At 37.7% G+C, this 19,197-nt stretch overlaps 1 long non-coding RNA gene across 1 annotated transcript; it reads left to right on the top strand.

Moving 5' to 3' along the window:
* The first annotated feature begins 1,946 nt into the window (after positions 1-1,946).
* Positions 1,947-18,211, top strand: LOC125080920 (uncharacterized). The gene is made up of 3 exons (XR_007121540.1): positions 1,947-2,104; positions 16,763-16,876; positions 18,096-18,211. It is a non-coding gene; the product is annotated as an uncharacterized LOC125080920 (long non-coding RNA).
* Positions 18,212-19,197: the final 986 nt, after the last annotated feature.

The raw sequence follows: 19,197 nt of genomic DNA on the forward strand, positions 1-19,197 counted from the left end.
AAAATAAATAAATACATAAATCTTAATAAAAGAAAGTTGCTATTGTTTTAATTTCTTTAATTGGCTTATTCAGATTGACTCTTCTTCTTATGTTTTAGCAGATTATATCTTTCAAGGAATTGGTCCATTTCATCTAGGTTATCAAATGTATGGCCATAGAGTTTTCCATAATATTATTTTATTATCCTTTTAATGTCCAGTAATGATTTCCCCTCTTCCTTTTCTGATATTAGTGATTTATGTCCTCTCTGTTATTTTCTTAGTTAGCCAGGTTAGTGGCTCATCTATTTTACTGATCTTTACAAAGAACCAGTTTTTTTTTGTTTGTTTTATTGGTTTACTTTAGGATCTCCTATTTTCAATTTCATTAATCAGTTTTAATTTTAATTAATTTCTTTCTTCTACCTAATTTATATTTAATATGCTTTCCTTTTTTAATTTTCTAAGGTGAGAGCTTACATAAATAAGTTTAGATCTTTCTTCTTCTCTAATATATTCATTCAATGTAGTAAATTTTCACCTAAGCACTACTTTTGCTTCATGCCACAAGTTTTGAGAAGTTATTTTTTATGTTTATGTAGTTCAAGATATTTTTCATCTACGTTGAGATTTCTTCTTTGACTTACATGTTATTTAGAAATGTAATGCTTTATCTCCAAGCATTCTGGAATTTTCCAGCTTTTTTGGTTGATTTCTAGTTTAATTCCATTGTAGTTTGACAACAATTAATTTCTTTTCTTTTAAAGTTGTTAAGGTATTTTATGGCCCAGAATGTGATCTAGCTTAGTGAATGTTCCATGTGAGGTTGAGAAGAGTTTGTATTTTGTTATTGTTGGATGAAGTAGTCTATGGATGTCAATTGCATCCAGTTGATTAATGGTACTATTAAGTTCTACTATGTCCATACTGATTTTCTATCTGCTGAATCTGTTATTTACTTTGGAGTGGTAGTAAAGTCTCCAACTGTATCTATTTCAGTTTCTCCTTAAGTTCCATCAGTTTTTGCTTCATGTATTTTTATGTGCTGCTGCTATTAGGCACATGTGCATTAATGAGTATCATGTAACCCTGCTATAACTTTCTTCATGCTTTTATTTTTAATCTATGCTTCTTAATATTAAAAATAGGTTTCTTATAGATAACATATAACTGGGTCTTATTTTTTGATTCCCTCTGACAACTTCTATCTTTTAATCAGTGTTTCTAGACTATTGCAATGTATAATGATTATTGATACAGTTCAATTAAAAGCTACTGTATTTTTTACTATTTTCTATTGGGTATTTTTGACATTCTCACTTTTTCTCCCCTTTGTGGCTTTGAGGATTTTAGATAATTCCATTTTCCCTCCTTTCTTAGCATAGCAATTGTACTTTTTTTGGGTTTTTTTAGTGGTCACCCTGAAATTTGCAATATATGTTTACAATTGATCTAAGTCTCCTTTAGTAACACTATACCACTGCATTGGTAGTATAGGCAGCTCAGAATCACAAAATATTCCTAATTCCTCTCTCTTGTTCCCTGTATTATTGCTATCATTAATTATATTTTATTTAAACATAATCATATTTATATATATAGTATATGTGATCGAATACATTATTGTTACTACTTATTGAACAGCCTATGGTTTTTGTTTTGTTTTGTTTTGTTTTTTGAGAGAGAGAGCAAGAGTGTGAACAGGTGAGGGGCAGAGGGAGAGGAAGAAAGAGAATCCCAAGCAGGCTCCATGACCAGCCTGGAGGCTGACATGAGGCTCAATCTCAGACCATGAGATCATGACCCAAGCTGAAATCAAATCAGATGCTTAACTGACTGAGCCACCCAGGTGCCCCCAGACTGTAATTTTTTGATCAATTAAGAACAAGAAAAAAAAGCTCTCCTTTTCTCTACCATTGCAGCTTTCACAGTTGACTATTCCTCACCATGTCTTCTCCCAAGATTTTCAAGATCAAGCGATTCCTGGGCAAGAAAACAAGAGCAGAATTGTCCCATTCCCCAGTGGATTTGGATGAAAACTGGTACTAAAATCACGTACAACTCCAACAAGAGACATTAGAGAAGAACCAAGAACCTGGGTCTATAAGGAATCACACATGAGATGGTATAACTATTTATACTGCATAAAGGTCACTTGCTTGTATCATATCACTCTGTAGATATCACTATACTTGAACAATAGACATGTTTTATCAGGGAAAATGATTTTTCTGTTACCAGTTAGGTTGGTTCAGTATTAAATATGTGAGACCTTTCATTTAGGGAAAAAAAAATGAAAAAATAAAAAGTTTTTTTTTTTGCCTTCACTTTTTCATTCTCTGATGTTCTTCTTTTTTAAATGTAGATCTGAGTTTCTGACCTAAATAATTTTCCTTCTCTCTAAAGAACTTCTTTTAACATTTCTTTTAAGTTACGTTTACTGGCTACAAATTCTCCCAATTTTTGTTTGTTTGTGACTGTCTTTCTCCTTTACTTGTGTAGGATAATTTTGCAGAGTACAGAATTCTAGGTTGGTGGTTTTGTTTTGTTTTTTTTTTCCACTCTCAGTGCTTTAAATATTCCACTCCACTCTTCTTGCCTGCATGGTTTCTGAGGAATAATCATATGTAATTTTTATTTTTTCTCCTCAAAGATAAAGTATATAAGTATTTTTTTTCTCTGGCTTCTTTCAAGTTTTTTTTTTTTTTTAATTGATTTTCTGCACTTTAAATATGCCTAGGTTTGGGAGGGTTTTTTTGGCATTTATCCTGTTTGGTGTTCACTGAGCTTCCTGGACCTGCAGTTTAGGTTTTGACATTAATTTGGGAAGCTCTCAGTCATTATTGCCTCAGATATTTATTTTGTTTCTTTCTCTCTTTTTTCTTCTGTATTCCAGTTATAGGTGTATTATACTTTTTCTAGTTATTCATGGTTCTTGGACATTCTGGGTTATATTTTTCCCGTCTGTTTTTTTCTGTGCTTTTCAGTTTGGAGATTTCTATTTTTATGTCTTCAAACTCAGGGATTCTGCCATGTTCCACCTACACGTGAGTCCATCAAAGACATTCTTCATTTCTGTTACAGTGTTTTTGATCTTCAGCATTTCTTTCTGATTCCATCAAAATTTCCATCTCTCTGCTTACATTATCTATCTGTTCTTCTATCTTGTCTACTTTTTTATTAGAACCCTTATGATAATAATCATAGTTTTTATGCATTTCTCATCTGATAATTTCAACATTTCTGTCATATCTTCCTCTAGCCCTGATGCTTATTTGATCTCTTTAAACTGTGTTTTTTGCCTTTGAGTATGCCTTGTAATATTTCTTCAAAGTCATACATGATATTGTAGGGAAAAGGAGCTTTGGCAAAGAGATCTTTAATTGTATAGTAATAATGTCTGGGAGGAGGCAACCATTCTGCAGTCCTCTAATTAGGTCCTAGTCTTTTGGTAAGCCTGTCTTTAGACTGTGAATTTCGCTAGTGTTTCTTAGATTTTTCTCCTCTTTTAAGTGGAGTAGGATGGTTAGAATAGACTGGAATTGGGTATTTCTTTTACCTAGGTAGTTTAGGCTCTGATAAAATAGTTTCTCCTGAGGGTAGGTCTTGGTAAGAAAAACAGAATGCTGTGTGTGTGCGTGTTTGTATGTGTGTGTGTGTTCCAATAGTTAGTTTTACCCTCACTCTGCTAGAAGCAACAGATGTGAGGGTGTGAGTACCTGTTTGAGGTCCTGGAGGTAAAACATGGATGTGTATGTCCCTCTCCTCTGAAGACTGGGTCTCCTTAGAATTTTCATCTCTCAGGTTTGTCCACACTGAGCCTCTAACAAGTCATTGGTTATAGTTTAGGTTTTCCTAACCCAGGACTGGTTCCATAGCTTTCTGCTTGGTGGTTTCTACTCAGGTAAGTGTCTGTATCCAACTCTCTTGTTTCTCCACCTGTGGGGTCAACGGTTTGCCCTGTGACCTTACTTCTCTGACATATCTAAGAAGAGTTACTGTTTTTTCAGTTTGCTCAACTTTTTACTTGTTGTCAGGTTGATTGGAGTCATGACTTCTAAGATTTGTACATGCCAGATTTGAAAGCAGGAGTCTTTGTAGTTCATTTTGAGTTAAAAAAAAAAAAATAGAGTTTTCCGGGTAGAAGGAGTCAAATGCAAACAATATGTGACAAAAGAATCGCTACTTTAAGAAGAAAAGTATTGAAACAAGATGGAAAGTCAATATTGGTCACCCAGGCTCCGTTGCTCGAACTAACAGTTGGCCCTTCTTTATATCAGAAATTCTTCCCCTTCCCTTTAATGTTTTAAAAAAATAAGCTATTTTGGTGACAGCTTCCTACTTTTAAATAATTGTTTCTATATTCAAGTTGTGAGTTGGGTTTCCCATTTCTCAGTCTATGCCTAATTCCATCTGACACACACTGTTTCATTTATTTCTTAGCCCTTTTACTTTACAAAAAAACAAAAACGAAGTTAAAACAAATACATTTCCTTCCAGTAACCAGGGAACTTCTGGAGCTGGGAAATTGTTACATATTAGAGTGAAAGGTTAGTAAAACCCCCAATGTAAATATTTTAGTAGCTTGCTAAATAAAGAACCTCAAATACTATGTGGAAGACAATTTACAATGAGGTTTAAAGGGCTCAATAAAACCTGCTTGGCCTGTTAAAACAGGTGTGGACTATCAACTCCATATTAAAAAACCCCTTTTAAATCTTTATAAATTCAAGACAAATACATTAGGGCATGAGAACTCCAAAACAATAGGTTGAGAATTATAAGCTGTCTCCAATGTGTAGACCCAAAGAGACCCAAGTCATTATTTGTCATTTGAAAGGGAATTGGGGGAATTAGTCTCTATGTACTTTCTCAGAGAAGTGAGAATTCTTGGCAGAATTTTAAGGTTTAGCCTTAATTCATTATGGTAAGAATGCTCACTTCTTTTTTAATAACTCAGTTTTCTCTAGTTGTAGAATGATACAGTGTATTGGAAAAGGTGGTCAAAATTTTTTGTTTAAGTGAATATGCTAATGCTGGCTTTAATTTCAAATAGCAAAATGAATTAATGCAACAATAATGCTGAATAGTAACTTGGATAAAAAGACACAATTTATATCTTCTATTCTTCAAAGTATGGAATCTTCCAAAAATTTGGAATCTTCAGAACTGCCAAAAATCAAATTACAGAATGACCTTTAAGAACTGCCCCCTTGTGGATATTTGGTTCTATTTTTAGAATAATTGGTTTTCCCAAAAAACACATATGCCAACTACTAAATTGAGCACAGAGAGTCACACACCAACTTAAATGAACCTCCAAGACATTTTCTCCTTAAACCATTGTGAATATTAGAAATTAAGTTAAAAGTTTTGCTGTATAAACAACTCTTTAGCTCACCTGGACTTTGATGGAATTATAGCAATGATCTTTAATTATCAGGAATGACAGATATGCTGATAAATGGAACTAAAACTGAATTGCATTCTGATTGGCAAGTATTGGCACAAAAGCTTAAAAAATACAGAAAGGTACCTTGCAATTAACTCCTATGAAATAAAAGTTATAATTTAACAAAAAATTTAATATAAAAAAATAAGTCGTCCTGTTTTCTTTAAAAAAGAAAGATTAATACACAGGGCAGAATAGTGGTTACCAAGGGCTCATATATAATCCCAGAAATTTTATAACTTCAGCTGCATATATCTTTAAAAGACAAGGACCTTTTCTCTTATTCTGTCCCCCCTTTTTGTAACATTTCCACAGTGCCATTGCTACAACCAAAAAAAGTCCTTAATATCCTCAAATATCCACTCAATATACAAGTGTCTTTGTCTCATTTTTTCAAATATAGATGGTCTCTGTTTTGCATAGTAGTATAGAATTATAAAAGTGACCATGCAAAGATAAAACAAATAATTGAAGAGAAAAATTATAATTGTTCCATGACCTTTAAAAATAGTAAACAATTAAACATTTAAAACTCCCTTACTGTTGGTTATACATATGGAAGAAAATGAAAAATCTAGTGTTAACTAATATTTATTTACTACGGTAATTTAAAACATTATGAACATTGAGAATTAAAGTGTTTTATTTCTTGGTAAAATACTTACCAAGAAAAGTTTGAGCAGTACTTGCCTTCTGGTCGAGAGACTTACAATATGAAGACAGAATCTTTTCTATGTCTTGGCAACCCCATCCTAAGTTTGGATTGCCTTCCAACATTTTATCCTTTGGGCCTCCAAAGTTATGCAATATCTCCAATATGTCACTTTCTCTGGGACGTCTTTGTCTTTTTGTCACAACCACTTTCCTCATTTATGTCCCTACGTTTGCCTTCACTAAGTTCTTCTGGCTGTGTATCTGCCGTCTCTTGAATGGCTGCAGTATCAGCATGTCCTCGGTCTGTTCTTTCTTTCTTCTGTAACTCGATTGAATCTCATTTCTGTCATTATTGCTTTTTACCTCTGCTGCATTTTCATCTTTGTTGGCCAGTTGTCCCTTTTGATTCTCCATTTTTGTAAAGTATCATGTCGGTTTATCACTGTGAGACAAGGAGGCCACTTAACCACACACTCCACACACCTTGTTGTTTGTTAGTGTGCTGAGTAACAATTGCACAATGACCGATCACCCACAGCCTGTGAAAAAAATGATATGATTGGTCACTGAGCATGGTGCAGATCTGTTATTTAGGTAGTGATTTGTGGACTGAAAAGCTAGTAGTGACGTTTACACTTTATCCGGTAATTCACTGTTGATAATACTGTGGTAACTGAAATTTGAAACAACAGTACAAAACGTAGACAGCCGATAGTTTGTTTGAATCAAGATCCAGTTAAGGTTTACCTGTTATGATTGATTCATATATCTCTTAAGCCCTTTATAGAGTGTCCCTACATTTTCTTCTCTCTCTCTCTCTCTCTCTTTTTTTTTTCCATGCAACTTACTGGTTGAAGAACGGGATTGTTTATCCTTTGCAGTTTTCCAGTCTGGAGTTTGCTATTTTCATCTCCATAGTCTTGTTTAACAAGTTCCTATCCTCCTTCCTATAAATTTGCAGTTAGATCCAGAAGCTTCTTCTTGGCTTCTAAATCTTTTTTGATACACCCTAGTAGGTTTTGATAGTTCCCTTGCATTTTGGTATATGAAGATATTCTAAGCTGACTCAGCTTACTTGCAAACATGGAATTAATCATTCCTTCAAGGAGCTGTTGTTCCTTTCAGTGGGAAATGGTGTTTGAAGACCAAAATTTGGTCACTAGAGTTGCTAAATTGGATTGGTCCTTGAATTAGTCTTTCCAATGGATTGACCTAAGAAATAAAAAATATTGAAGTGAGCCAAGAAATATATCTCCATATATTTCTATTTTTATTTTTATATCTTTACCTATTTTTATATTTACTATCCTGAAAACACATCATAAGTTTATGCTATTACTTCCAATTCAAATTCTGTACTTCAGGGTTTTTGCTTACCCTCTTCTATCATCTATATGTATTTTCTTTCTTCCATGCCAAGAGTCTTGGGTCTCAACAACACCCACAATGTTAAGAATTAGGATACTATATAATTTTCCACTTGTCCTATCCCATTCCAGCTTCAAAATAACAGTACAACACAACACCAACAATGTGATTACTGAAGAATATTTAATTTCCTTTTTCTTATTTTCCCTCAAGTTGTTTTCATCTTTAGGGTATATTCCACCAGAGAGATGCAGGAATATTACTATGATTTAAAATCACTTGGAAGAATCCCTCTATGTGATTAAACTACAACTGGAGACATATTTAGATTTTTTTTTTTTTCTTAGCTCTTTCCCCCGATGCTCTCTGATAAATTAACTGACCCACTGGTTTAGCTTGTTGTGCTTATTGTTCTGATGTTTTTACCAGCCATCTCAATTATTTACTGCCTAAATCTCCATTGTTTCTGAGAGTGTTTTCAGGCTTGAGCTTCCCTTACTCTGTCCCAAATAAAGTCAGTTTTTTGTGGGGGGAGAGTTCTCTGTCCTTATGGTGTGGCTTTCCACCTAGACAAAATCTGGGAGTCAGATTTTCTGCTCCAGAGCTGGGGGCAAATATAGTTTCTATTTCTCTTGGAGCTACACCCTAGCTTTATAGCAAAGTTTTGGGTAGGGGATGGTAGATTCTGGTCTTCTAAGCTTGCATCTCTTGGTATAGAACTTCTAGCTATGAATGAGCTGGAGTGATGGCAGTATTTTTGGCCTGCCATATCTGGGATGATCCTCCGTCCTACAATGGGGACTTGGTGGAGGAAGGGAGCCCATGACCTCCCCGTTGCACTCATCTGGAGTTAGCCTTTGCAACACAGAGCTGTGGGATAGAAGAATGAGAACTGCTGTTGACCTGCACCCCTAGGGAGACACTATGGTCTGACTATAACCTTTGGGGAGAGGGAACCCCGCAGCTGTCTTGGCCATGGCAGGTAGAGTAGAGCTTCTGTCGCAGCTAGGGGAGGCAAGAGGGAGTAAATTGTGGCTAAAGTGCGATAGACTTCTGTTGTTCTGCTAACAGTTACATATTTTCTTGCATAAGTGCTTCTTCATTTGCTGTGTGCCATTAGGACAATTTCCAGAGAGTTTAAATAGTTGTTTGATAATTTCTACCAGTAATAGTTTTTTTTTCACTGGGTAGCATGTCTACAGAGCTCCTCATTTTGGTGTTAGGGAAATTGTCCTCCAGCTTAATACTAATTCCTGTGGTTTTTCAATTTTTTCTGATCTTTCACCTCCTGGGTAACCCCTTGAACCAGCTCTTTAAACAAACACACACACACACAAAACCAACTATGTGCCAGTTGCATTTTATATATAATTCTCATTTTGTTTCTTACATAATCTAAGGAGGTTCTTTCATTCTGAGGCTCAGAGAGGTTGCAGGTCTTTCCAGAAATCATATCTCACTCCTGAATTTTGAGCCACTGGAAAATTTAGACTAATTTCTAATCAGAGGAAAGTCGTCTGAGTTTGCCACACGGAGAGTCAGAGAATCATTTCCTAGTTATGCTTTCATCTTTAGAGAGCCTACTGGCTCTTTTCTACCCTCCCACAGTCTTAAACTGCAGAAAATCTCAGAAAAACAGAAGGCTCACAGCAGGATCAAGCTCATGTTTTCAAGCACTACCAAGATTCAGCATTATGGCTCTGTCATCTATTTTTAATAGTCTTTGCTAATGTCTGAGTGCTTCTTTTTAACATATTCCGAAGTCTATAAAGTTGTAATAACAAAGGGTTTGAATTAACCTGTATCAGTAGTTTCTCAGTCTGTTTAGTGGGATGTTTTAGGTTACTAGTTGTAGTAACCTCAGAGCCTATAATATGCAGAGGTTCATTTTTGACTTTATAAGAGTGGAATATCGTATGCAATGTTTCCTAGTATATTTGAGCATGCAACCCTTTTTTCATGTTCCACTTGACCTGTGTTTTGGGGAAGGTTGGCCTATAACATTTATTCAGCAAGGAAAGGACATGGGAAATCCTTACCACTGGCTGTAAAATAATTGCTTATCAACAGTGTTATTGTTATCCTTTAGGGGAGATAGTACCTGATTTTTGTTTCTTAAAGGTAGAGTTCTTAGACAAACTGCTAGTAGCTGCTAGGGTCGTGAGGGCACACCCAGTTTCCCACAGAAGCCTAATCTGCATTCCCACCTGGAGAACTCTGGAATAATCCCATAGACTAAATGCCAGTCCTTGGAAGGAATTCAGAAAAACACATTGGGACAGGTGGTTAATCTTGCTATGGCAACACACTTGTATTCTCCAGTGTCCAGCATGGTGCCTCGTGAATCAGAGGAGTTTAATAAATATTCATATAAATACTTTAAATAAATACTAAATCAACACAATTCAGAGTCAGACTTTCTAAAAAAGGAAAATTAGCTGTGTCCTCACTACTGGGGAGGAGACTTATTTTGAGGAAAGGGTGAGTGAAAGAGCCTCAGCTGTGGGATCTCTTGGAGCAGGTGCAGGAAATGCTGTCCCACTAAGAATTCCTAAACTCAGTTCCTGGAAAGATACTGAAGTTACTCCACAGAAATATTAATCAACCTGAAAGAACTAGACTAGTGGTTCTGAGAGGGTGATTCTGGGGCCTGTAGCATCTTAACATTCCCTATGAGCTTAGAAACTCATAGAAACCCTCCCCCAACCTATTGAATTAGAGTCACTGGGATTTGCCCAGGAAACTGTTTCAACAAACCCTCCAGGTGATGATTATTCACATTCAAGTTTTAAAAAGCCACTGATCTAGACTATCCTTTTGAAGTCAAAGTGCTTCCTGTGGACTGAACATTTGTGTTTTCCCACCCCAAATTCATATGTTAAAGGAAGCAGGAAGCCAGCTCTCTCTTGCCAGACACCAGATTTGAGGGCACCTTGACCTCAGACTTCCAACCTCCAGAAATGTGAGAAATAATTCTCTTGTTTAGGCCACCCAGTCAGTGGTATTTTGTTATGCAGCCTGAGCTAAGATTGAGATAATCATCAGAGCAATCCTTGTGAAAACCTCCAGAACTTGAGAAGACAGAAGACAAAGCCCCAGGTCAAACCAATTAAAGGTGAGTCTTAGGAGCATGAGATTAGGTTATTGATGTGTAAAATGCTCTCCAGGTAATTCTAATGTGCATCCAGCTAAGAATCTTTAACCATGTAGAGTGGGCTTTCAAAGTGGGTTTATGCTCAGGAAACCAGTGGAGCCCAGCAGCAGTTTGATCAGAGAGACTGCAGCTTGTCAACCAGGGATAAGTATAGTAGACTGGTACCTAGCACCTGAGGGTACTTTTTTTTTAATTAAAATTTTTTTTCTCTCTTCCTTTTCTTTTCTTTTTCTCTTTCTTTTTTTCTTTTTCTTTCTTTCCTTTCTTTCGTCCGTCCTTCCTTCCTTCCTTCCTTCCTTCCTTCCTTCCTTTCTTGAGAAAGGCGTGGGTGGGAAGGGCAGAGGGAGATTCCCTCTTAAGCAGGCTCCATGTCCAGCACGGAGGCCAACGTGGGGCTTGATCTCATGACACTGAGATCATGACCTGAGCCAAAATCAAGAGTCAGATGCTTAACTGACTGAACCACCCATGTACCCCACCTGAGGGTACGTCAGAGGCATTTATTAAAAAATTGGTGGTGACACCCAGTGAAAATTCTTAACCAGATACTCAACAGATTGAGGGCCATCTCATGTGTTCTAGGTGCTAGGGACACAGCAGCAAACAAAAAGGCAGTTTTCAGTCTCGTGGAGTTTATACTCCAGTGAGCAGACACAGAAAATACGTGGTTAAACTTTGTAATATAGCAGATGGTAATTAAGGAGAAAAATAAGAAATTTAGAGGGATAATTTTATATTCCATAGTCAGAAAAGCCCTCATCAGTAAGGTGGCAATATTTTAAAGATTATTTATTTATTTGACATTGAGCACGTGCACAAGCAGGGAGCACGGCAGAGGGAGAAGCAGGTTCCCCGCTGAGTAGGGAGACCAATGAGGGGCTGGATTCTAGGACTCTGGAATCATGACCTGAGCCAAAGTCAGCACTTAATGACTGAGCCACCTAGGGGGCCCAGTAAGATGACAGTTAAGCAGAGACCTGAAAGAAGTGAAGAAGTAATTTATGTTGGTATGGTGGAGAAAAGTATTTGCTACAGATGGAAGAACAAAAGCAAGGACAGAATCACGGTCAATACTTTGGAGGTACAGGACAGAGGCACTGTGTCCAGATTATAAAGGAAAATAGAATCAGGAATGAAGAAATGTGGAGGGTTGGGGGCAGATGATATGGGCTTCTATAGGAACACTGGCTTTTACTCCAAGTGATAAGGGAAAAAATTGGAATGTTTTGAGTGAGAAATAAAGTGATTGGAGTTATATTTTACAGGGTCACTCTGCAGCTATGTTGAGACTAGGCTGAAAGACATAGAGGGTAAATGCAGAGACCAGTTAGGAATATCTTGCAATAATCTTAGTGAGAGACCAGCCACTCAGACCAAGGTAGAAACTATGGTGTAGCTGAGAGATGGTTGGATTTTGCACATGTGTATCTTGAGACAGAAGCAACAAAATTGGATGATAAACTAGATACTGGATGAGAAGACTCAAGGATGGTGCTAAGGTTTTTGGTCTGAGAAGCTTTAAGGATGAAATTGGTATTTACTGAGATTAAGAAATCTGAAGGAGAAGCTGGTTGAGGGATGGGACTGGATCAAGGACATATTTTAAAGATGTTAAGTTTGAGACATTCCAGTGGAATGTCAAATGAGCAGTTGAATATATGAGTCTGAAGTTCAGGAGAGTGGTCCAGAGTAGAGACAGAAATAGAAATCTATACCATATCAGTTGTGTTTCACACCTGGAGAGTGAACTAGATTTTTGCTACTTGTAGCACTGACATCATCTAAGAGCTTGTTAGAAATACAGATTCTCAGACCCTGCCCCAGGACTATAGAACAGTTGGCACTTCATCATGATCCCCAGGTGCTCTGTAGGCACTTTGAAGTTTGAGAAGCTTTCAGATTAGATGACCTAAGGTCTGAATGAATATAGAAAAGAAGATGAGAGCCTGAGACTAACTTTGGAGGCCATGGAAAAGAGATGGAGACTGAGATAATATGGGGGGAGGATTCAGAAATAAAAGTGTTCAAATCCAAGTTCAGAATGAGTTTTGAGGAGAGAGTGATCATCTTAGTCAAATGTTGAGGTCAATTAAGATGAAAGAATGAGAACTGGCCATTGGATTTAGCATTACAAATGCCATTGGTAACTTCTACAAGAACATTTCAGCCAAATTCCAGAGACTGGGAAGAGAGAAAATAGAGACTGTGAGTATAGATTTTTATGAGTTTTGCTTGGAGGAAAGGAGAGAAATGGGTGGTAAGAAGATGGAGAAGTGAGGTCAAGTTTTTTTGTTTTTAAGATGAGAAAAATAACATTTCATTTAAGGGGAGGAGCAGTTGGTGGAGCTGGGGGAAGAGTTGAGAGTTGTCCCAGAATACCTTGAGTAGGTGAGAGGAAAGGGACCTGAAGCACAAGAGGACGGGGTCTCCTTTAGTGAGGATTATGAATCTCATTCATGGGAACAGGAGAAGCAGTTTAATAGATGTGGGGTGAGAAATTATGAAAGTTTTCTTTTGATTGACTCAGTTTTTATCAATTAAATAGAGTAAAGCCAGATGTTGAGCATGAAGATAGGAAAGCAAATATTGGGGATTTAAGGAGAAGGAAGTGTGAACTGTTGTCTAAGACTGCTTTCCCAATCTTTCAAAGTCATGGCACACATTTAAAATATATATATAAAAAATATTTGGGTTCCACTTTTGGATAATTAGGACATTTGGAGCCCTGGGCAAGTTTATTGGGGTGGGGGCCCCCTAGCTCAGAGGTTCTGGTGGCCACAGGTCCTGCCTAGATGCCCAGATGGCTAAAGAAGGTAGTACCTTCTAATATCCTGGTTCTGTTTGGTACATGGCTTTGGAGTAAGATGTGGGAATGAATGGACTAGAGAAAAGAAAAAAGATAGAAAAAAGATAGCCAGGTATCATAAAAGGATCCATTTACAGTGGATTGCATGAATCTTAAGGGAGACTGGTAAAGATGACTGGGTTTTTTAACCATTCTCAGCTATATGTATGTAGTCATGCAATAGGTAGAGACCTAGATTTAACTAGGTTTGGGGTTATGCCAAGCAATACATTGGGAAGAGAAAAAGGGTGAGGGAGTTGAGAAGAATACAAAGGGAAAATGACATTTTGGAATCCAGTAATGTAAACTAAGTGAGGAGAGAAATTGGGACACAGAATGGGTGTGGTATATTGAAAAGGTAGGTGGTTCAAAGGACTGTGAATTTTGTGGGGTCTCAATGTTTTTGTAGTTGGGATACCACAGAGAAGGAGTTGGTTTGAGAATAGAATGCTTGAAATATGGTGAGATGTAGAGATTGGTAATGATAAAGCCAAGGTACTGCATGGGAGTATGTAGTTGAAGTAGGGTAGAGGAAGAGGTTGCCAAAGAGAGATGCCAGGGTATCAGGAATAATTTACCTTAATATTAAAATCACCAAAAATGATACCATATAAGGGTAACAGTAAACCTGGAGATAAAAACCTTCAACAAATGAGGGAGAGTAACCCTAAAGACATAGCTACTATAGAAAGAAATGGTGTAATGTGGTGGTAGAGTCGGTTGTCAGAACTTCAGGGAAGGGCATTTGCGGAGGAGGAAGGTACAATGTGTGGATGGGACAGTGAGGGTCAAAGAGGAAATCATCCTCTACCTCCAGATCTGGTGGTACAAGATGTGTGAAAAAGAAAACATTCCACTTGAATGGGCCCCAGAAAAAAATAGTGTGCTTGGAAGGAGCCAGGTTTTCATTAAAACAATGTGATGAAAGAAACAGTTGGTCAGATGTGAGGGCTGTGATTCTAAAGGGTAACAATGGGAGAATTTGAGGGAGTTTGGGAGATCTGAGAGATGGGATCTAATGGGGGGGTTGGTATGTGGAGTCCCGGGGATGAGAACTCAGGTGATGAGGTGGTGGGTTTCTTGCTACTGTTACTCTGCTTTTATGGTTACGGGTGAACAATAATTCCAGATAGTTCAGTTTTCTACCTGTGCATCTATACACTAACATCATTTTTCAGAGAAACTTTAAAAAAAATAGAAAATCTTTTTCATAATCTAGCTGAGAAAACTGCTTTGCCTTTCCTTAACACTTTCTTGGAATTTTCCTTAAGATTATCAATTCCAGAAATGAAAAATGAGCAAGAGAATCTTGTCTAATCCCCTGCCTTCAAATAATTCATTCTAGAAAAGTGATTATCCATTTTCTTCAAGACTTTCTCTTTAAAGACTCTTTGAGTCCCCTTTGATTTCAACATTGATCTAAATCTTAACCCTGGTTCCATCTTAATCTTACATATCCGGATATGAGCCTTTGCTGTAGAAGTGAGGATATATATGAGTACATGTGTGTGGTTGTTGGAGTGGAAGTGGTGATGTCCTGAATGCTCTTTAGACCAGATCTTTATGCATCTCTGTGGTGCTTCTATTTCCTGTAGCCTGTGGAACTTTTGTTGTGACTCATTTTGGCTAGTACTCTCTTCAAAAACGCTGTGTACTGAAGGACAGTTAGAAAATCCTAGGAATCTGTCCAAGTTCTAATTGAGATTCAATTCCCCACCCTCACAACCTTTTATTAGGCAACCTTTATGAGCAGTTGTTTTCCAGGTTACCAGATTACTCATTTCAGAGCTCAAGTACCCAGAAACTTCCCACTTCCATGCCCACAATAAGAGGCAAACAGCAGATGTTTGCAATAAAGTCAATCAGTAGCTAGGATAAGGGCTGGCATGTGGGGTGGTCCCATCTTTGTTGTGATCTTACAGGGAAGAGGGGAGGAGAGAAACCAGCTTTCTAGGAGGCAGTTGAGTAACCCAAATGGACATCCCATCTCATATCTTGGCAGTTGTATTAGTTTGGCTCTTGAAGGTCACAAGAAGTTCTGTACACATCACCTTAGTGATGGGATTTTATTGTCCATCTATGTGAGAACATGGGATAGGATGGGAAATTTCTCAACAGCTTTACAATTCCTCTTGGTCTCAAGGTTTCAGAGCTGAGATGATGATGATGCACAACCTATTTCTTAACCTATAATCAAAGGGGAGGGAAGTAATGTGTTTTCTGTTTGTTCGCTTCACACAACGGAGTGATTGAATCAGCTTTTGGCTGCTGACTGTGGGGCTACCCAACTATAATTGGGTCCCAATAATTCACCTCGTTGGTGGTCAGCTTCTCTAGTATCAGAGATTTTTAATCTGTGGCATTGTGTATCCATGAACCTCCCAACCCCTAGAATTATATGCCTGAATGTGGGTCTGTCCATATGTCATTTTCTTGGAAGAGGATTCAGTCCCATTTCCAAAGAGGCCTTAATCCTTCAGTTGACTGGGACTAATATACCAGATTTGCATGTTAATCATGGCCCATCACAGAGTAGGCAGGCATGAGTTTGTCCAAATCCACTACCCTCAAAGGGGATTCCTCTTCTGGCAGGAACAGGAGGCTTCGGAGACTCCTCTATAGCTGGTCACATAGTAATGTATTATGTGAGGCAGTTTTCTCAATTCCTTAAACTGATTTCTTATACCTCCTTCTGGTCCTTCCATGAGTCACAGAGATTTCCCCATCTGTCTGCAAGTGCTCATATACAACCCCCTGACCTGGAGACAGAATGCAGAAAGTTTTTCCTGTGTGGTTCTAAGATTAAATCAATCCCATTCAAGCTGTTCAAGTAGACTCTGCTTTATGACTTTAATGCCAGGTTCCAGAGTTCCGCCTGGTTCTGTTTATCTCCTAAGTGATTGAAGTTGAGTAAGTGAAAGGTATTCCAGGATTTTCACTTATTAGAATGTAGACGGTTTAAACATCAGTCTCCCACACTCCAGTAGCAAAGATTCTACAACTGTATATACAAAAGAATTCCAGGCAACCCCAAAGGTTCTTCTCGTTCATGCCTTTGTGCAGAGGTAAATTTTTAACTACCTCCAACAGGGTTTTCAGTATTAGGAGGGTTGACTCAGGCCTGATCAATAACAGCATTAAAAAAAAAAAAAAGAACAAAAAACAAACAGCAAGTCTCAGAAGAAACTCTAAATGGTGTTCTTCAATCACAAAGGTGGAATGGGTGACATGAATTTGTGTTGTTTTTTTTAGTCGTTCTAAGTCAAATTCACTTCCCTCTTAATATAATTCACCCCTTTCATGATTGTAGGTCTGCCCTGGCTTCAGACTGAAGAGTTAGGGAAAATGGGAAGGACCTTGAATACTCTTTGGCTTTGGAGAAATGCAATATGTGGTTGAAATTCAACTTGATATCATTAACTCTGTAAGTGACTTAGCCAGTAGCATTAACCAAAGCTAGGAAATAAAATTTATTTCAACAGAGTTTTCAGTTCACTGACAGTGAAATGGTTTAGAAATATGATCATGTGAATATATCATAAATATCTTATAGTTTTTAAAGGCAACTCTGTCGAAAACAGACATGGTCACTATTCTGTTAAATTCCATTGACATCAAGGGTTATTTCTAATTTTTGTAGAAACTTTCTCATGGTGAAGATCAATGTAATTTATAAGAAATACATTTATCCTTTGGAAAAGCTAAACTCTTTTTAAAAAGGGAATGAGGGGGCACCTGGGTGGCTCAGTTGGTTAAGCAACTGCCTTTGGCTTAGGTCATGATCCTGGAGTCTCAGGATCAAGTCCTGCATGGGGCTCCCAGCTCCATGGGGAGTCTGCTTCTCCCTCTGACCTTCTCCCCTCTCATGCCCTCTCTCATTGCCTCTCAAATAAATAAAATCTTAAAAAAAAAAAAGGAATGTGAACTCATTTCAATCAAAAGAGCATTTAGGGGGGCGCCTGGGTGGCTTAGTGGGTTAAGCCTCTGCCTTCGGCTCAGGTAATGATCTCAGGGTCCTGGGATCGAGCTCCACATCAGGCTCTCTGTTCAGCGGGCAGCCTGCTTCTCCCTCTCTCTCTACCTGCCTCTCTGCTTTCTTAAAACAAACAAACAAACAAACAAACAAAAAAAGAGCATTTAGGGCTTTAATTTGTATTTTCCACATTTGTTTTTGGAGGATTGTTTATAAATACCAAGTCTTTATAATATTCTATCCTTTAGGGTGAAAAAAGGCCAGTATTTCATTAACATGCTCTATACAAATCTTGAATACTGTTCCCATATAAATATGTAATAGCCTCCAGGAAAGGCATATAAAGCATGCTGGTTACAGTTTACTTCACTCTTTAGAATTGGAAGGGGCTGGAACAACATTTAAACTGGAACAAGTAGAGACAATACCCTTATGAAAGAAGACAGATTAACACAACTGGCTGGCGTTATGTTTATCCTCTCAGCATTTTTTTTTTAAATGTTTTTGGCTATCTTCTAACCTTGCCTTTTACACTGTGGTTCATTTGGTTTTCAGAGGGCTTAGTTCTTTTCATTTCATTTGAACAGACATCCTGTTTGTTGGAAGAAGTTCCATTAAATTATCTCGTCAGCTCCCACCAAACTTTCTTTTCATGGCTCTTGCTGTCTAGGTTATAAAAACCCATGGCAAACACAAGAGGCCCTAAAGGAATGTGTGTTCGATCTTCTGGAAACATTATTGCTGCAGATCCTGTGAGATCTTTGGCTCTGGAACAGTAGCGAAGAGAAGGTAGGTCGGCCTGCATAAAATCTCTCCTAATGCAAGGGATTTTTGTTGAGATTAGCCATGGAAAGCAGTGGAGACTCAGGCACTGACTGATACCAAGGTGAGGGGTTGGGCGTGTGTTACTACTAATAAGTGTGAAATAAACAACTCTCCTGTAGGTATTTCTTGGATGATTTCCATCTAGTGCTGTTGAGTACATTCTCCCAGAGTCCAAAAAGTTGCCTCCTTTCTCCCTCAAAAACAAATGAGTTACGGATTTCAGGATTTTTGCTATGAAGACAAAAATAATATAAACATCTATGCCAACCATATCTTACTTCGGTGACCAGTTTTCTCTCCCCTCATGAGCAGTTATGTACCATGGGACTGCCTTAGGTTAGCATAGGTGACAGCACGTCTGAAATGATCCACTCTCCCCAGGCAGGCTGCTATCTTTGGAATGCAGCCTCCGTGGGCTGTGAGACTTCTTCAGGCTTGCCTTAGGTTGGAAAAGAGATGAAAGAAAATAATCTATTTCCTTGTGCTTTTAAAACCAAAGGATGGTTTTAATCAGTACAGTAAGCAGACAATTTATATTTAAAACAAAGTGATATGCAAGTTAGACTTTAAAAATATAAAGAAATATCATCTAGGTTTGAGTGATTTTTTTTTTTATTGAAGTATAGTTGACCCACTATAAGGTAACATAATTATTACATTGTTACATTAGATTCAGGGGTACAACATAGTGTTTCAACAACTCCACACACCATGCTTTGCTTACGGTGGTACAATACCATTGGCTATATTCCCTAAGCGGTACGTTTTCTATCCATGACTTATTCATTCCACAATTGAAAGCCTGTATCTGCCACTCCCTCCACCCATTGTGCCCATTCCCTCCCCTCTAACAATCCTAGTTCTCTTTGTTTACGGATCTATTTCTCCTTTCAGTTTGTTCATTGGTTTTGTTTCTTAAATTCCACATATTAGTGAAATCATATGGT

Source organism: Lutra lutra, chromosome 11 (assembly GCF_902655055.1).
Source record: "Lutra lutra chromosome 11, mLutLut1.2, whole genome shotgun sequence".
Classification (NCBI taxonomy): domain Eukaryota; kingdom Metazoa; phylum Chordata; class Mammalia; order Carnivora; family Mustelidae; genus Lutra; species Lutra lutra.